We start from the raw sequence: 19,206 nt of genomic DNA, 5'->3' as shown, positions 1-19,206 counted from the left end.
CATTCGGTGGTGACATTTAAAGCAAGGATGATAACATTAAGAGTGCAACAGGAATTCCACTGTTAAATGCAGTGGAGAGAGCGGATAGATGTAAAGAATCCTATAGGAAGGGGAAGAATTGTTTGATGTGACAGAAGAACAAACAGGAGTCGATTTAGAAGTAGGGGACCCAGTATTAGAATCAAAATTGAAAAGAGCTTTGGAGGACTTAAGATCAAATACGGCAGAAGGGGTAGATAACTTTCCTTCAGAATTTGTGAAATCATTGGGGGAAGTGGTAAAAAAACGACTATTCAGGTTGTTGTTAAGAATGTATGAGTCTGGTGACTTGACATCTGACATTCGGAAAAGCATCATACACAATATTCCGAAGACGGCAAAAGCTGACACGTGCGAGAGTTACACTCCTGGAAATTGAAATAAGAACACCGTGAATTCATTGTCCCAGGAAGGGGAAACTTTATTGACACATTCCTGGGGTCAGATACATCACATGATCACACTGACAGAACCACAGGCACATAGACACAGGCAACAGAGCATGCACAATGTCGGCACTAGTACAGTGTACATCCACCTTTCGCAGCAATGCAGGCTGCTATTCTCCCATGGAGACGATCGTAGAGATGCTGGATGTAGTCCTGTGGAACGGCTTGCCATGCCATTTCCACCTGGCGCCTCAGTTGGACCAGCGTTCGTGCTGGACGTGCAGACCGCGTGAGACGACGCTTCATCCAGTCCCAAACATGTTCAATGGGGGACAGATCCGGAGATCTTGCTGGCCAGGGTAGTTGACTTACACCATCTACAGCACGTTGGGTGGCACGGGATACATGCGGACGTGCATTGTCCTGTTGGAACTTCAAGTTCCCTTGCCGGTCTAGGAATGGTAGAACGATGGGTTCGATGACGGTTTGGATGTACCGTGCACTATTCAGTGTCCCCTCGACGATCACCAGTGGTGTATGGCCATTGTAGGAGATCGCTCCCCACACCATGATGCCGGGTGTTGGCCCTGTGTGCCTCAGTCGTATGCAGTCCTGATTGTGGCGCTCACCTGCACGGCGCCAAACACGCATACGACCATCATTGGCACCAAGGCAGAAGCGACTCTCATCGCTGAAGACGACACGTCTCCATTCGTCCCTCCATTCACGCCTGTCGCGACACCACTGGAGGCTGGCTGCACGATGTTGGGGCGTGAGCGGAAGACGGCCTAACCGTGTGCGGGACCGTAGCCCAGCTTCATGGAGACGGTTGCGAATGGTCCTCGCCGATACCCCAGGAGCAACAGTGTCCCTAATTTGCTGGGAAGTGGCGGTGCGGTCCCCTATGGCACTGCGTAGGATCCTACGGTCTTGGCGTGCATCCGTGCGTCGCTGCGGTCCGGTCCCAGGTCGACGGGCACTTGCACCTTCCGCCGACCACTGGCGACAACATCGATGTACTGTGGAGACGTCACGCCCCACGTGTTGAGCAATTCGGCGGTACGTCCACCCGGCCTCCCGCATGCGCACTATACGCCCTCTCTCAAAGTCCGTCAACTGCACATGCGGTTCACGTCCACGCTGTCGCGGCATGCTACCAGTGTTAAAGACTGCGATGGAGCTCCGTATGCCACGGCAAACTGGCTGACACTGACGGCGGCGGTGCACAAATGCTGCGCAGCTAGCGCCATTCGACGGCCAACACCGCGGTTCCTGGTGTGTCCGCTGTGCCGTGCGTGTGATCACTGCTTGTACAGCCCTCTCGCAGTGTCCGGAGCAAGTATGGTGGGTCTGACACACCGGTGTCAATGTGTTCTTTTTTCCATTTCCAGGAGTGTATCACACAATTAGCTTAACAGCTCACGCATCCAAGTGGCTTACAAGTATAATATATAGAAGAAAGGGAAAGAAAATCAAGGATGCGCTAGTTGACAATCAGTTTGGATTTAGGAAAGGTAAATGTACGAGAGAGGCAATTCTGACGTTGCGGTTAATAATGGAAGCAAAACTAAAGAAAAATCAGGACACGTTCATAGGATCTGTCTACTTGGAAAAAGCGTTCGCCAATGTATAATGTGTATAATGGTGCAAGATGTTCGAAATTCTGAAAAAATTGCGGTTAGCTATAGGGAGACACGGGTCATATACAATATATACAACAGCCAAGAGGGAACAATTAGAGCGGACAACCAAGAACAAAGTGCTCGTATTAAAAAGCGTATAAGACAAATATGTAATCTTTTGCCCGTACTGTTCAATCTGTACATTGAGGAAACAATGATGGAAATGAAAGAACGGTTCAGGAGTGAATTTAAAATTGAAGGTGAAAGGATATCAATGGTTCGATTCGCTGATGACATTGCTATCTTGAGTGAAAATGAAGAAGAATTACGTGATCGGCTGAACGGAATGAACAGTGTAATGAGTATAGATTATGGATTGAGAGTAAATCGAAGAAATATGAAGGTAATGAGGAGTAGCAGAAATGAGAACAGCGAGAAATGTAACATCAGGATTTATGGTCACGAAATAGATGAAGTTAAGGAATACTGCTACATAGGTAGTAAATTACGAATGACGGACGGGACAAGGAGGACAGCAAAAGCAGACTACCAATGGCAAAAAGGGCAATCCTGGCCAAGAGAAAACTTCTAATATCAAATATCGGCCTTAATTTGAGGAAGAAATTTCTGAGAATGTACGTCTGGAGTACAGCATGGTAGTGAAACATGGATTGCGGAAAAACCGGAACAGAAGTGAATCGAAGCATTTGAGATGTGGTGCTACAGACGAATGTTGAAAATCAGGTGGACTGATAAGGTAAGGAATGAGTAGGTTCTGCGCAGGATCGGAGAGGTTAGGAACATGTGGAAAACACTGATAAGGAGAAGGAACAGGATGACAGGACATCTATTAAGACATGAGGGGATGACTTCTATGGTACTAGATGGAGCTGTAGACGGCAAAAACTGTAGAGGAAGACAGAGATTGGAATATATACAGTAAGTAATTGAGGATGTAGGTTGCAAGTGCTACTCTGAGATGAAGAGGTTAGCACAGGAGAGGACAAAAAAAAATAATAATAGTGTAACGGTTAGACCGAGATTTAGGAATCAGATTTTATATTGTAAGACATTTCCAGGTGCAGATATGCACCCTGACCAAAATTTATTGGTTTCTGAATGTGAATTAAAACTGAAGCAATTGGAAAAAAGTTGTGAAATTAAGGATACAGGACCTGGATAAGTTGAAAGAACAAGAGATTGATGAGAGCTTCAAAGGGAGCACTAGCCAACGGTTGACTAGAACGGGTGAGAGAATACAATTGAAGACGCATGGAGCGCCTTAAGAAACGAAATACTGAAGGCAATAGAGAATCAAGTACGTAAAAAGACAAAGCCTATTAGGACTCCTGGGATAATACAAGAAATATTGAATTTAAATGATGAAATAGGAAAATTTAAAAACACAGCAATTGAAGCATGCGATAGGGAATACAAAGATTTGAAAAATGAGATTAACAGGAAGCGCAAAATGGTGAAGCAGAAATACCTGGACGACAGATGTAAGGATTTAAAAGCATATTTGACTAGGGGAAAAATAGATACTGCTTACAAGAAAATTAAGGAGGTGTTTGGAGAAAAGCAGCTGCATGAATATCAAGAGCTCAGATGGTAAGCCAGTCCCAAGCAAATAAGGAAAGACTGAAAGGTGAAAGGAATATATAGAGAGTGTATACAAGGAAGATGAACTGGAAAGCAATATTATAAAAAGGGAAGTGGAAGTAGATGAAAATGAGATGAGAGATACAGTACTGCAAGAAGGTTTTCACAAACCTCTGAATTATTTAAATCTAAACAAGATCCGGGAGTAGATGGTATTCCGTCAGAATTACTGATAGCCTTGGGACACCTAGCCATGACAAAACTGTTCCATCTGGTGTGCAAGATGTATAAGACAGGCGAAATGCCCTCAGGCTTCAAGAAGAATGTAGTAAGTCCTATTAAGAAGTAAGCAATTGCCGCTAGGTATGAAAAATACAGAACTATCAATTTAATAAGTCATGGCTGCAAAATACTAACACGAATTATTTGTAGAAGAATGGAGAACTGGTAGAAGCCGACCTCGGGAATAACCAGTTTGGAATCCAGGGAAATGAAGGAATATGCGAAGCAGTACTGAACCTACGACTTATCTTAGAAGATAGATTAAGGAAAGGGTAACATGTTTCTACCATTTGTAGACTTGGAGAAAGCTTTTGACAATGTTGACTGGAACACTCTCTTTCAAATTCTGATGGTGACAGGGGTCAAATACAGGAACCGAAATGCTATTTACAATTTGTACAGAAACCAGATGGCAGTTATAAGAGTCGAGGAGCAAGAAAGGGAAGTTGTGGTTGAGAAGGGTGTGACACAGGATAGAAGCCTATATCCGACGTTATTCAATCTGCATATTGAGCAAGCAGCAAAGGAAACAAAAGGAAATTTGGAGTAGGAATTAGAAGTCCAGCGAGCAGAAATAAAATCCTTTAGGTTAGCTGATGTAATTCTGTCAGAGACAGCAAAGAACTTGGAAGAACAGTTAAACGGAATGGACAGTCTCTTGAAAGGAGGATATAAGATGAACAGCAACAATAGCAAATCAAGAATAACAAAAAGTAGTCGAATTAAATCAGTTGACGTTGAGGGAATCATATTAGGGAACGAGTCACTTAAAGTAGTTGACGAGCTTTGCTATTTGGGCAGTAAAATAACTGATGATGGTCGAAGCAGAGAGGATATAAAAAGTAGACTGGCAATGAGAAGAAAACCATTTATTAAGAAGAGAAGTCCATTAACATCGATTATAGATTTAAGAGTTAGGAAGTCTTTTCTAAAGGTATTTGTCTGGAGTGTAGCCCTGTACGGAAATGACAAGTAGTTTAGATAAAAAGAGAATAGAATCTTATGAAATGTGATGCTACAGAAGAATGCTAACGATTAGGTGCGTCGATCACGTAACTAATGAGGAAATGTTGAATTGAGTAGACAAGAAATTTTGAAACGTCCCCTTTGAACAATTATACAAGACTGTGCTTAAACTGACACACAATATTTTTTTTAGCGCAACGCAATCTGACTTTCAAAATCCCTACAAAAAAAAATGGCCCTGACTAACATTAACCTATGCGTTTCACAAATCGCTTACCTCACAAAAATCTTGGTTACTCCCACTACTGCAATACAGCCAGCGCCACTACTATGGAAGGCACTACTGATAGGGATAGTTAGCAAATGAAAGATATTAATAGAGAACAAACAATGTATTTACCTTAATATCATCATAATATATATAGCAGCTCATGACAAATTACAAAACTCCGCCATCTCTCTCCCCACATCCACCACTGCTGGCGGCTCACCTCCAACTGCGCAACGCTATGCGCTGTTCACATCCAGCTGCCGCTGCCCAACACTACAATGGCACAAAACAATGCAAGCTAGCCACAGACTGCACACAGCACAGCCAGTGATTTTCATACAATAAGAAAATCTAAACAGCCTACTTACATAGCCCCCATGCTCCCCACAAAAATTTTTACAAATTGTTTTGGGCAGTGGCCAATAATGATTTGATAAAATTGTTCATAATTACAATAACGAAGATATCAAATGCACACACTTATTGATACAATGTTGGTCAAAAGCTAAACTATCTCACAGTCCATAAAGATAGTTCTGATCATTCATCATAATAGTAATTACAGTTTTTTTTCACAAAGTCTCATTAGTAAAAGAAATTGCACACAGAAGTAGTGGATTTCCATGCAGTCTTGAAGAAGTAGTGTTGTCCTTCCAACGAAAAGACAGTGCTGACTCTTGACATGCAGACAGGTAATGGGCCACAACAGAGCAAACCCACAGCAGAGTCAGTCGAAATTTTGAAGAGTATTGGTAGGTAGGTCATCACAGAGCAGACCCACTGTAGTCCTGGTAGAGATTACGGTATTGGTGGGCCACCAGAGGTGCAGACCCACTGCAGTCCTTGTAGAAATAATGGTATTGGTGGGCCATCAAAGATGCAGCCCCAATGTAGTCCTTGTAGAGATGGCCAGCAGCCATCTGTTGTGACTGTGCAGGTGCACAATCACCATCGAAGAGTCTTGCAGAGAATATAGCAAGTCCATAAACCACCACTAGTGCACTCACAAAATTTTTTTTGAAATGTCCTTCGAACCAGCAATGCTGTTATCCAGTCCCTTGCTTATTAACACACGTGCAAACACTATCAGTCCCTACTTCTCACATATTGTCCATATACTATGACCAACAGAAACGTGTGCAGTGAAATGTAACTTAATTTGAAGAACTGGTGTCTATACAATTATAAATCCACAACATGAAAATACAATTACAAAGGTACAAAATACATCATTAAAGAACATAACAATACAGATCACATTTGTAGTAACAAACTTTACAAAATAATCGAAATAACACATACATCAGTGTTACAGAAATTATGACATAAGTACATACATAAAAGATCAGAGTAACTTTTGAAACATCAACTTCACACATGAGCATTAAAACAAAACAGAATAAATAATGTCTAAACATCTTTACAAAGAAAATAACATATTATAAATGCAAATTATATTTGAGGATAACAGTATTCCTCATCATAGTGAATGTCACTTAGTACTAGAAAAATTCTACAACATAAGTCTTATCAGATAAACACATAAAGACAGGAAGTACACAAATACACAAGGGTACACAAACACATAGCATAATAATACAAAAGGAAAGGACAGGGTTTGTTTTACTGCAGTATTTTGCAAACAAAACTTTCTTTACTTCTTGGAGATCTCCCTTCATTCATCATTATTCCCAAAAAGACCTATCTATACCTGCTTTCTGTATTCTATTTATATTTCTTTCAAAATAATTATTTCTCAGTGCACAATACTCATTTTTGCCAAATCTGTTTCTTATATCTTTTCAATGCGTTTCTTCCAATTCATCGCAACTCATTCTCTTATATAGTCTACCCCCTCTTAAGCTAACTTAAATCTACTGAGCTCAGAAGCTAAACTAAGGGACGAGGCAATGCAGCAGCACAAAACAATTAACACAAACAGCAATGATCAAAAATACAAATGGCGAAGCAAGCAGCATAAATTACAACTAATATAAGGCAATGAGCAGCAAACAAGAAAAATAAATCAGTAGTAAACTGGCTTAGCAGAGTAACACAAATTAAAATTCAGTAGCACTATGCCTGGCAAACAGCAGAAGCAAAAGCAATAAATTAAATCTAAACATGACAAAGCTCAAGCAGAAAAAATATTACACTAAAAATGGCCATGTCTAATACCTATGTCACATCTTAATACTAGAGTGATGCATCACAATTTATTCTACAAAAGAAATTACCAAGTACTTGAAAAGAAAATTATGAATGCAGTTCCTGTGAAGGTAAATGTCGTTTTGTGCTCCCTCATTTTTTTGAAAAAAATTATTATTTACTCGATCTGTAGACAGAAAATATTTATATTAGTACATCTATAAAATTTTGTTTTAACCAATGCTGCAGTGCAGCTAGAAACTAGATATCAAATGAAATAAGCAACTATGTACAAAGCAAAGCATAAGAACATCGTTCAATAGTCATGTGGCATTTCATAAGTAGTAAAAAAATCTCTCATCTAGAAAGACAGTAGTCATAGTCAGGTGTGTAGACAAACTATTTCTTGTCATTTCATTAGGCATTTCAGTAAATATCAGAAAGTACGATATGTTTCCAAGTAATTAGCGTGTCATATTTGCGATGCTTTCTACAAAGTAATGTCAGAAGCGAGGTTAATGGCCTCTTTTTTTCTCCACCTAATGGCTTTTTCTCCAGGCGGCTGGCCCAGCTGGGCGCCACAACGCATTACATCAAGGTCACTTAGCTTTCTTACCGAAATATTTACGACAGCAGTTTCCGCTACAGTGGCAGTCTCATATAAAACATTTCACAGGTCAAGAATTTGGGTTACAAATGTGTAGAAACAAAATCCTATTGAATATAACAGTGTCCAAAAAATTTTCGCCAGCACTGTGATACATTCACGCATTCACACACATTTCATAGCTCTTAAAGTACGATTCTTGGTTTCCAACATCCTTTTTCACAAACCAGAGTCCCTAACCACTACTCATTATTCCTTACCTTATTCGTCGACACTTCTTCAATATTTCATCATTACAGATATGTAGCATAATCAAATAACTCATATAGCATCAGCTTACTGATCATAAACATACCGCAACAGCATAATACACATCGTCGTCATAATAATAACATCATAACACCTCAGTCAAATCTCAAAAACGTCGTAGCTTTTTGCAATAATGTCAAAACCTAAAAAAATTCTCTGCTCATTTCAAGAGTGTCATCTACCTCAAACGTACCTTAAAAATCATGATCTCACACCAAAGACATCATTCAAAGCTCTCATAGTATCACAATGGTTCCGAAAAATATGAGCATTTCACAAAGTACAGACAAAATACAATTTTGTAAGTGTGAAGTTATCCAACTGTGTAATTACGTAAACATCTGTCACTGACGTAGTAAAAAGAATGTTTGTTTCTCTGTCAAATAATCAGATAGCTGTGTAATTCTGTGTTAGAGAAATATGGTACCGATGTGTAAAGTTGTATAAGCAAATACCATATTAGCTAGGGCTCCTTGTGCTTGCCAAACACATGGTACACAAAATAGGCGTGTACTCCCCTGAGGATTAATGTAATTATACCCTCAGGTGTTACAGATTATTGCAATGGAATAAAATGTATCACGGAAAACTTTCTTTGTAATTCAAAAACCTTTAAAAATAAATGTTTTAAGTATAAAATTAATCACTCAAATACATGTACTGTAGCACTAAACTGTGTGTCTTGTTGTAAGATAATCTCTGTGGAAGTTTCGTAGTTATTGTCCTCCGAAAGCTAAGTTCTGCAGAAGTCAATGTACTTACCTTATGATAAACAAAAGTGAAATGCTTTGCGTATAGATATCTTAGTTATTACGCTTATTGTTGTGATGAAGAAATTACTGTACTGTAACGTATTGTTGTGCTACGGAAAAGGCTGTATCATTGTAGCTATACCACAAAAGTTACTACTAAAATATGTTTTACTTTCCAGAAGAATTCAGAAAACTGTGCAGATATAAAACAGAAACACTGCAAAAGCAACATTGTAAATTGTCACTCATTAGTAGCGTCGTGATAAAATCGTGTAGCTGTCACATAAACTAACCACTGTGTCATCTGGTATCTCACAGAAAGTACTTTAAATCCAGAAGGTATTTTCAAGTAAACCAAAATGTTGCATTAAAATCTCATTAGCAGTACTGGTAAATGTTCTAAGTATGTGAGCCTTATAGTCATTACGTAATCGTGCAACTAACAAGCAAGAATGTACACACACAATAACACTGTGTCGTCTGTTCGCAATAACAATGCATTCGTAATTTCTGTTTAAATAAGTTCTCTTGGTTCTTGACTGGATATTTAACTTCAAACATTGTTGCATGGTAACAGATTCTAAGTCTGACAAAGCATACTAGAAATGTGAAGCGAAAAATTTTATGGCAAAGACTAAGTTAAAAAGCAGATTATCTTTCAATAAACGGTTTTACATATGAAATGTGGTGTAAACCTTTACTCTTCCTAGTACGCAGAGTTTCAACTGAAAAGCAATTATACGCCGGTAAGGAATGTTAAATCTTTTCTCAAGGTTAGCCTCTATGTTATTTTTCTCTGAGCCAGCCGGCGCAGGTGGCTGCCTGCGGTGCGAGTCATTGTCTGTTTCTTTGTTGGCGCGCGCCGTTATTGGGATTAGGAGACCGAACTTCTAAAAATTCACCTTGACGAGAGGGCTCTGCTCTGTTGAATCCCGCCAGTTCTGATGCAATTCAGATCTGTCGTTACGATCATATCGTCTGTCGTCATGTCGGTAGATTCCATAGTTTCTTTCTTGTCAGTCACGTGGTGGAGAATTTCTCCCTGAATCGTAACTGCGCGTTGGACTGTTGCATCTGAAGTTATTTTGTCTCCCTTGATAATAATTATTTTGGTTCCCATATTGTCTGCTTCTAAGGTAATCTCTGTCATATTCATTACTACGGAAATGCGATCTTTCTCTGTAACTAGTATTACTCTGCCAGTGGTTGTCATATGGGTGGTGTCTGTTTTGGTCACGATTTGCGTTGTAAGAATAGACTTGTCATGTCCAGTTATTGTTTCTGTCGTCACGGAATTGTGACGGATGTGACCTGTAGTGATTGTTTTCCTGTTTTCGCATCCGGCGACTGTCTGTGTCAATTTCTAGTTCTTGTAACAGTCCCTGAAAAGCTTCAATGTCGTCTTTGCAACGTCCTGCTAAAATAGTATGTCGTAAATGTTCAGGCAATTTGAGTAAGCAAATGCGGATGAGTTCTGAGTGGCTGTATGGGTTTGAAAGATACTGATTCTTATGCAACATGTCTTCAAAATATGTCACAAGACTGGAAAATTCAGATTGTTCGAAATGTTTCATCATTATGATGCTATGTTTTACTCGGTCTTGTGTAGCTTGAGACCAATATGCTGAGAGGAAGGCATGATAAAATTCTCCTTCACTGTGACAATCGTGAATGACCGATCGCATTCTTACAGCTGGTTCATTCTCTAAATAGCCACACATAAATTCTAATCTGTGTTCTAATGACCAGTTGGGAGGAAAACAATGAGAGAATTGTGGATGAATGTCGTTGCCAGAATTCTTAAACGTTTTGAATTTACGTGTAGTAATGAACAGCTTATAGTCAAAATCATCGTGTCGGCGAGTCGCATGTCGGTCATTGTTACGTCGTGTCGGCGGTTCAATCTCAAAATTCGGTGCACATTGCCAATTTCTTTCATAACTTCCGAAATGCCCTGTGTTATTATTATGCGGCTTTTCCGTATTTCTAAGTCCCTCTTCCCGTGTTATAGCGTGAGTGTCCTCTGAAATACGTAATTCTTGTATTACCTGTGTCAGCTGATCTTGTACTTCCTGGATTTCTCTTTGGTGTTGTGTATTAATTTGATTCTGATTTTGTTTGAATTTCCTAATTTGTTCGTACTCTTCTGTGTCATTAAAGACTACCGGTCTTGCGTCAATCAGATTATCATCTACCTTCGTAGATAAATTAGTGAACTGATCCAAAAGTTCGGCTACTTTCTCCGATAGTGTACTTATTTCCTCAGTGTGTTTTTCTGAACCAAGTTTCAGAGTATCTACTGTGTCCTTTAAGTTTTCCTGAGTTTTTGCAAGTTGCGTAACCGTATCGGTAGATGCAACTGAGTCAAATTTAGCTTGCAAGGTCTCATGATTTTCATGAACAATAGTTTGCAGTTCTTTTATGGCTGCTTCATGATTCTGTAATGCATTTTCATGCCGCGAAAAAATAGGTTGAAAATGCTCACAAATTTGTGTTTTTACGTCATTACAGACTTTTTGACATTTCGATTCAATGTAATGTAACTCAGTAGTTAAATCTTCACGTGTTTGTTCAAGAGTTTGTTCCAATGAGTCTAACTTTTGAAGCTGTTGCTCTGTTTGTCTCTGATTTTGTTCCATCGTGTCTAACTTTTGAAGATTTTGTCCCATTTGTTTCTGATTTTGTTCAAGCGTTGTGTCTAACTTTTGTAGCCTTTGTCCCATTTGTTGCATTAACTGTAATAACAATGCACTGGTGTCTGAAACATGTTCTCCAGCGCTATTTGGCAGTGCATTTGAACCGGCAATATTCGCATTTTGAAAAGCAGAAAATGTGTCTTGATTTATTTGAGAAAACGATGAGGACGTAAAACCTGAATCTACAGTATCTGCAAGATCGTGTCCTGTCATTTCGGATTCCTGAGGCGAGCTGTTACCGATCGATCGATCGATAATGCTTCCCTGTTCACTGTTTGTTTCACTGTCTACACCATTGTTTGACACCCGCTCCATTTCCCTATGCACAGTTACCAAATTACTACTTTGAACATTAGTAAATTCATTACTCGGCGGCGCTGATAAGCTACGCTCGTCGTCACTATTATTTCTCAGTTTACTTTGGAGCCCAGTGTGACGTTTTTCACACGCCATTATTGTCACAATATTTCACACGATAACACAGAAAAGCACAATTTGAAGAGCAAAAATAAGAGAACACATTAACATAGTACTGAAAATAATATGTAGTTAATTGCAAGCGCAGCTGCGAAATACATGGTGCAAATCTACATGCATGCCATAACTGTTTTACTGTACAACAATGAAAGACTGCAACTACAAAGGAGATTCTCTCTACAATTACGCGCTAGCAATAAACAATAGCTACACTAATTACACAAACTACAAGAAAAAAATGATAAGATTCCAGTGAGGTATCCTCGGCTAAGGGTCGACATATGAAACGTCCCATTTGAACAATTATACAAGACTGTGCTTAAACTGACACACAATATTTTTTTTTAGCGCAACGCAATCTGACTTTCAAAATCCCTACAAAAAAAATGGCCCTGACTAACATTAACCTATGCGTTTCACAAATCGTTTACCTCACAAAAATCTTGGTTACTCCCACTACTGCAATACAGCCAGCGCCACTACTGCCAGCTAAATAAAAGATTCAAACTATGGAAGGCACTAACTACTGATAGGGATAGTTAGCAAATGAAAGATATTAATAGAGAACAAACAATGTATTTACCTTAATATCGTCATAATATATATAGCAGCTCATGACAAATTAGAAAACTCCGCCATCTCTCTCCCCACATCCACCACTGCTGGCGGCTCACCTCCAATTGCGCAACGCTACGCGCTGTTCACATCCAGCTGCCGCTGCCCAACACTACAATGGCACACAACAATGCAAACCAGCCACAGACTGCACACAGCACAGCCAGTGATTTTCATACAATAAGAAAATCTAAACAGCCTACTTACAATTTTACTGCAAAAGAAGACATCGGGTGACAGGACACATTCTGAGACATCAAGAGATCACCAACTTAGTACTAGGGTGAAGTGTATCTGTGTGTGCATGGGGGGAAGGAGGAGGGGTTAAAATCGTAGAACGAGACCATGAGATGAATAAAGTAAGCAGATTCAGAAAGATGTAGGTTGCAGTAGTTATTCAAAGATGAAGAGTTTCGCACAGGGTAGAGTAGCATGGAGACCTACATCAAACTAATCTTCGGACTGAAGACCACAATAACAGGATACGTGACTAGCCCTACATATGCATATCATCCAAAATTTTATTGACTGCCTGTAAGTCTGATATACAAAGGCGGAGGATTTACGTAGCTACAATAATATCCTCAATATAACGCACAAGTGGCTCTCTAAGTTCTTCAACACGCTAAAAATATCGGCTGGTCAGCTCATTCCGAAATCTACTGCACACGTTTCCCTCCAGCAAGCTTTCGTGGAACCCACTCAGTGACTCGACTTTCTCAAGAGCTTCTGTAATAAGTCTGCTTGGTTGTAGCCTAGTTAAGAGATAGATAATTTACAACATTGTCAAAGTCTTGGCCTGATTCTACTAGCGTCATCTATAATAGATCTCATTAACTGATTCTATACATAATTTATCAGTTCTCTGCACCTTTGACCACAGCATTTCAAGCAGTTTATTAAATAATTTCCACTTCCATTCACAGTTCCGCCCAAGGCCTCGGTCTCTTCCTCATGAGTATCCTGTCCGGAAAGTGAACCCCCATCCCTCCTCACACTCGGCCAGCTGGTGGGCATCTGATACTGAATAATTTTTCCCTGCAGTTCCTGAATACCAGATGTCTGATGGGGATCAACGTTCACTACACTCAGTTCTTGAATGTGATTACCTAAATAATTCAAATGTGCCCGGATCCTAAAGACCTGTGTTCATGTAGTAGCGCTGTCCTGCAACAGTCAACCCGGACAACACAGGTGGATGTCACATACCTCATGGACTGTCTCTGTTGTCGTGATGAAGTGGCAGTCCAGTGCACCAAGAAAACGTTGAGTGGACTATGCTGCCATCCATTGACAAGCCCTGTTTCACGAGGTTATATTGAAGCTGATTTTTAGGCAGATACCAGAATGAGATTTTCACTCTGCAGCGGAGTGCAATATCCCTTCTTTCAGGAGTGCTAGTTCTGCAAGGTTAGCAGGAGAACTTCTGTAAATTTTGAAAGGTAGGAGACGAGGTACTGGCAGAAGTAAGGCTGTGAGGACGAGGCGCGAGTCGTGCTTGGGTACCTCAGGTGGTACAGCACTTGCCCGCGAAGGGCAAAGATCCAGAGTTCGAGTCTCTGTCCGGCACACAGTTTTAATCTGCCAGGAAGTTTCAGATATAAAATACTTGGCACATTCTCTGGTCCATGGCAAACTCGATCTTTAAAATGACCCGAAATCGAAAACACAAGCTCTGAACCTTCGTAAAACAATTTCTCCCTAACATTACACAAGATCAGAATCCTGCCACTCTAGTGCAACCACACTCTACTACCACTGAATTGGTAAAGAACTAGGTTGGTGAGTGGTAAGGTAGTGCGTCATATAAATTGATACACTTTCATTTAGTTAATTTAACAATTAAATCAACCTTAAAAACAAAAAGAACTGTCAGCCTTTTTAACGTTACATGTGCAGACTTAAGGAAAGCAGTATCCATCCTACCAACTTTTACAATTTGGTCGTCGTGTAACTAGGACCCTTAGGATTAACATTCTGTCGCGCTGACCACTCAGCTACCGGGGGCAGCTACACCTTGGTAAACACTCAGAATAATGAGAGCCCAAGCAATAGAACATGAAAACAATTGCAACTATTAGTCAACTGAAAAGACAACAGGATGAAGAAACACTGTAATTAATTGGGCACTATCATGGCAATCAATGTGTTTAAATAAAATTTTAAATTCATGTTTGGTAGCTCACCTTTATTGACAATTGACGTGAGAAACATTTGAGAACAAGGAGCATTTGGCAACTAGACCCAACAGCAGTCAGATGACATTACCGCAAAAAAAAGAACCAGAAGAAGAATCAGAACATAACTATCCGCCCTAGCTGGCCAACAACGATTCTTTTGAGTCATCAATACTTAGAAAGCAACTCTTGAACAGATACCTTTAGGAAATAATGCACTCCTCTGGGCTACCTTTTAGAGTTTTTAAATTCCATACAGCATCAAGCCCCTAAACAATAATAGGCTGCAAGAAACTCACCAAAAGTAATTACGTTTTTACGTTGTACTTTGACATACACAAAGAATTAAACCTGAATTCAAGGCACACGAAGCAGATTAAATATTTATTCTACAGAGAATAAAAAAAGGCATCAAAAAGCAATCAGCAAAGGCACACCAACGTTAGAGGACACAAAACTTCAATATATTAATACCAGCTGAAGCTGAAGTAACACAGAACAAATACGAAGGCCAAGTAATAACGAACGTAAGCAGTATTTCTGCCAGTGCCACCGGCATCGGCCGGAGTGGCCGTGCTGTTCTAGGCGCTACAGTCTGGAACCGAGAGACCGCTACGGTCGCAGGTTCGAATCCTGCCTCGGGCGTGGATGTGTGTGATGTCCTTAGGTTAGTTAGGTTTATGTAGTTCTAAGTTCTAGGAGACTGATGACCTCAGAAGTTAAGTCGCATAGTGCTCAGAGCCATTTGAACCAACCACCGGCATCACGCAGCTTCATATGCAACGTAAACACATATAAAATACATTACATACGTTTCCACTCGGCAGCCTGCCTCTGGAGATCAGAAATGTAGCGAGTATGTGCCTCTGTTGCAAGGTGCATACTTTACAAATCAAAGCGCCGCTTTCTTCTTGAGACTGTGGAGAGTGTAAGACGAAAATTAATTGACGTAGTTCACACAAAGTGCAGATGTCTTCCATTAGAGGAGTGTTATCTGGAATGAGTATTACGCTTAAATCGACGGTTAAGACGATAAACCTACAAATTTCTTCCAATGCAAACAAAATGATTGTATTCTTGTGTATTCCACTTCCACTATGAGAAAATATAAGAACTGCGTGAAACGACAACTGCGCTCAGAGCAAGACCACTGTTACATACCAGCGACAAAAAAATCGCGCTATTTACGTATGCTTTTGGTCAAGGCAACTTGCATTTATGGGGTAAAAACGAGTTGTTGGTTTGCCCTCTCATTCGTTTCTGTTAATATTTCGAAGGCTTTTGTAAATTTACCTGTATAATTAATCAATATTGATAGATATGCAATGCTTTCGTAAGTCATGGTTTCCGGCACTTTTCTTACAGATAGAGTACCGCCTCGAAAGTGTATACTTTTCAACGAAATTGTTACACGTTCCAGAATTGATATACAAACTTAACAGTATTCACTAGTAGATGATCAGTCATTATAGAAGTATATATCAACAGCCGTGCCTATTGGCTACGTATGTCTTCAGGCAGGTCGGGCATTTTGTGATATTTCAGATTGCACTTGAGAATGCCTGTAAAGCCTAAATCATAATTATGTAAAATAAACGAATAGTAATGTACAGTCTAAGGGCAGAAATTTCTTTCAGAACGTTCACGTATGTAACGGAGATGCCGCAAGTCCGGGGTTATTCTTGCTTTCTGAGCATATGTGCACGACAACATACTCATGTGACAAGCGGACAGCGGCAGAAACTGACGAGTCATGTGTATGAGCACACGGAGGTGGCAAGCTCGGGGATAACGTGGCAGAACTCGCAGGCTAGTTTAAAGAACGTTTACGGAACCCATTTACAATATCTTCCTATTGCTTATATACCGCCAAGGCATCCCTCCACTACATGTGAGGCAGAACTTATAAAATTCCAACAACAGGCAACACACTTTGTAACAATAACAAACCCTGTACTATTGTACATATAATAATTTTTTTTCTGATTTTCGATAAATTATTGTAATCGATGTTCTGATTTCATTTCTTTATTTTGTTTCATGCCATTATGTTAAAGAAACTGTAAACAATTTTCGATTTGAATATTAATGTTTATGTCAAATTTCAAGCAATATTATAACACAATTGAAATGTAAGAGACTTTGAAACTATTGTAAGATGTTTAAATTGTAATTGTGCGTCTGGTCCATACGTAGGCAATTTATTAGGATATGTAGAATGCAAAACCTCTTGTGAATACCCTGTCTGTAGGGGAGCGGTAAAAGGTGGATGGCAGGAGAGCGCGGGAAAATGCACACGGGCACTGCACGGCATAACGGGCTCAGCAGTAGTAGTCGGAATTGGACATTGGTCTGAGCAACACGTTCTGGATCGAGGAGGCTCTCCTGGAAGACGTAGTTTCATTGAGCGTCGGATATGCCGTTCCGACGCCTATACAGCATGGCAAAATTCCATAGGCACTAAATAGAAAAGTATTGCGACGCTAAGAAGAAGTAAAGTGCCGATACATCAAGAGCCATGGCTGTGGTTGTATGTGCGCCCTGTGCTTCGCCATCTCGCTGCCTGCCAACCGCCACATCGATACAAACAGGTTGAAACTTTTAGTACTGTATTCGTGTGGACCAGTGTTACTTTTGTTCCATACCGTTCAATAACAACTTAAATTTTACCAGAACTATCCTATCATTTAATTATCCTCACAACTAACCTAGACAGGGTCCTTTCCAAATGTTGTGCAATCCGAGTGTCCCGAGATGAAAAATTAAAGTTTGTGTTAATAATAATTACCTGCAGACCTAGCTATGTTAGAATGATGTTTAAAGAACTTTTTTTGTTAATGAACTAAAAGACGAATAATAAAGGTCTGATAAAGTTGGAAGATAATTTTGATATCGATTTAGAAATGAAGTTTAATTATTTTGAGGCAGATATAATGGTATTTAAATGAGCAGGAAATAAGATAAAAAGAGTAGTAACTCATACATTGGAAATCTTGAGTGCATAATGATTTTAGTAATTAATTGTTTTAATACAGTGATTGTGATTATAACAGTTTCAAGGTCCCCCCCCTTTTTTTATTCATTTGATTTCTGAAGTGTTCTAAACTGATTTGACCAGCAAAGTCAAAGCCAAAATTGAAACCAAAATTTATCAGTGTTTTACCTTTATCAAAATTGACATTGTGTGTGTGTTTCGAAAGTGCTATTTCTAGGATAACCTATGCCCGATTTTAATCAGATTAATAGACAGTACGAAGTTTTGTAGTAAATATTATAGTGTAATGTTATGTATTTATGGTTTATCCATATTAGTACTGAAAGTGAAATTATCAGTTTAGTAGATTTTCTGGTTCTAAAATTTACCATATTATGCAGTGTTATTATGTGTTGTTTTACATGTACGTACACCAACTTGTACAGGAAAGAAACTCAGTTAATGCCTAATTAGGCTGGCGACCGTATTATTAACAAATTGGTAGCATCTTCTGTGTTGTTTCTTGTCCGTCCTGACTTGTAGTTGCATTTCGGACTTGCTCGACGTATCATTGTTATTACAGAGTGGGTGTAAGTCTGATTTGCCTCCATTCAGGTACACGCGGTCAATATCTATACAAAAATCCTTTCTCATAAGGTGAAGCCCGTCAACTTACCATAGTACAGGCTTTAAAGAGTATCGTGTAAAGAGTATCGTGTGCCCCAAGCGCACGTTACAACTTGCCTGTTACAAGAACGGAGCATAACCTATGCACCCACACCGGGACCCAACAATATTACAGCGTAATGTGTCACGACAGCCAACATAGCCGAACGTTATGGCAGAAAATAGGTATTTTCCAAAATTCTCCTGCCCAGCACCGACGGCTGGAAAGCAGTTGCTCGCTATAGCTGCCACTTTGTTCGTGGATTAAGTTGAAACCATCAACCATATCCACCAAGCAAGACAGCGTACTCAGCGACTCAGGCACCAATCCGTGACTCGCCGCTGGCCAAGCAGGAAGCAAACAGCCATTTTGAACAGCTTGGCTGCCTCTTTAGCGGTCCATACGTCCGCCTCGACACACCAGCCCCTCGGCCGCTATAAGTAGCATCAGCCAAATTTCACCAGCAAGTAGCAGTACTGCAGTGGACGCTCAAGCGACCTTCATGCCGTGGCTCTGGCTCCTCGTGTAGCACTACATCGCTCCCTAGTCGGGCCAAAGGCGTTATGCTGGAGTGACGGTGCCGATAAAGGCTCTTCACAGCTCAGTAACCCTC

The sequence above is a fragment of the Schistocerca serialis genome, chromosome 1 (assembly GCF_023864345.2).
Source record: "Schistocerca serialis cubense isolate TAMUIC-IGC-003099 chromosome 1, iqSchSeri2.2, whole genome shotgun sequence".
Taxonomy (NCBI): domain Eukaryota; kingdom Metazoa; phylum Arthropoda; class Insecta; order Orthoptera; family Acrididae; genus Schistocerca; species Schistocerca serialis.
Note: the sequence above shows the minus strand (reverse complement) of the source record.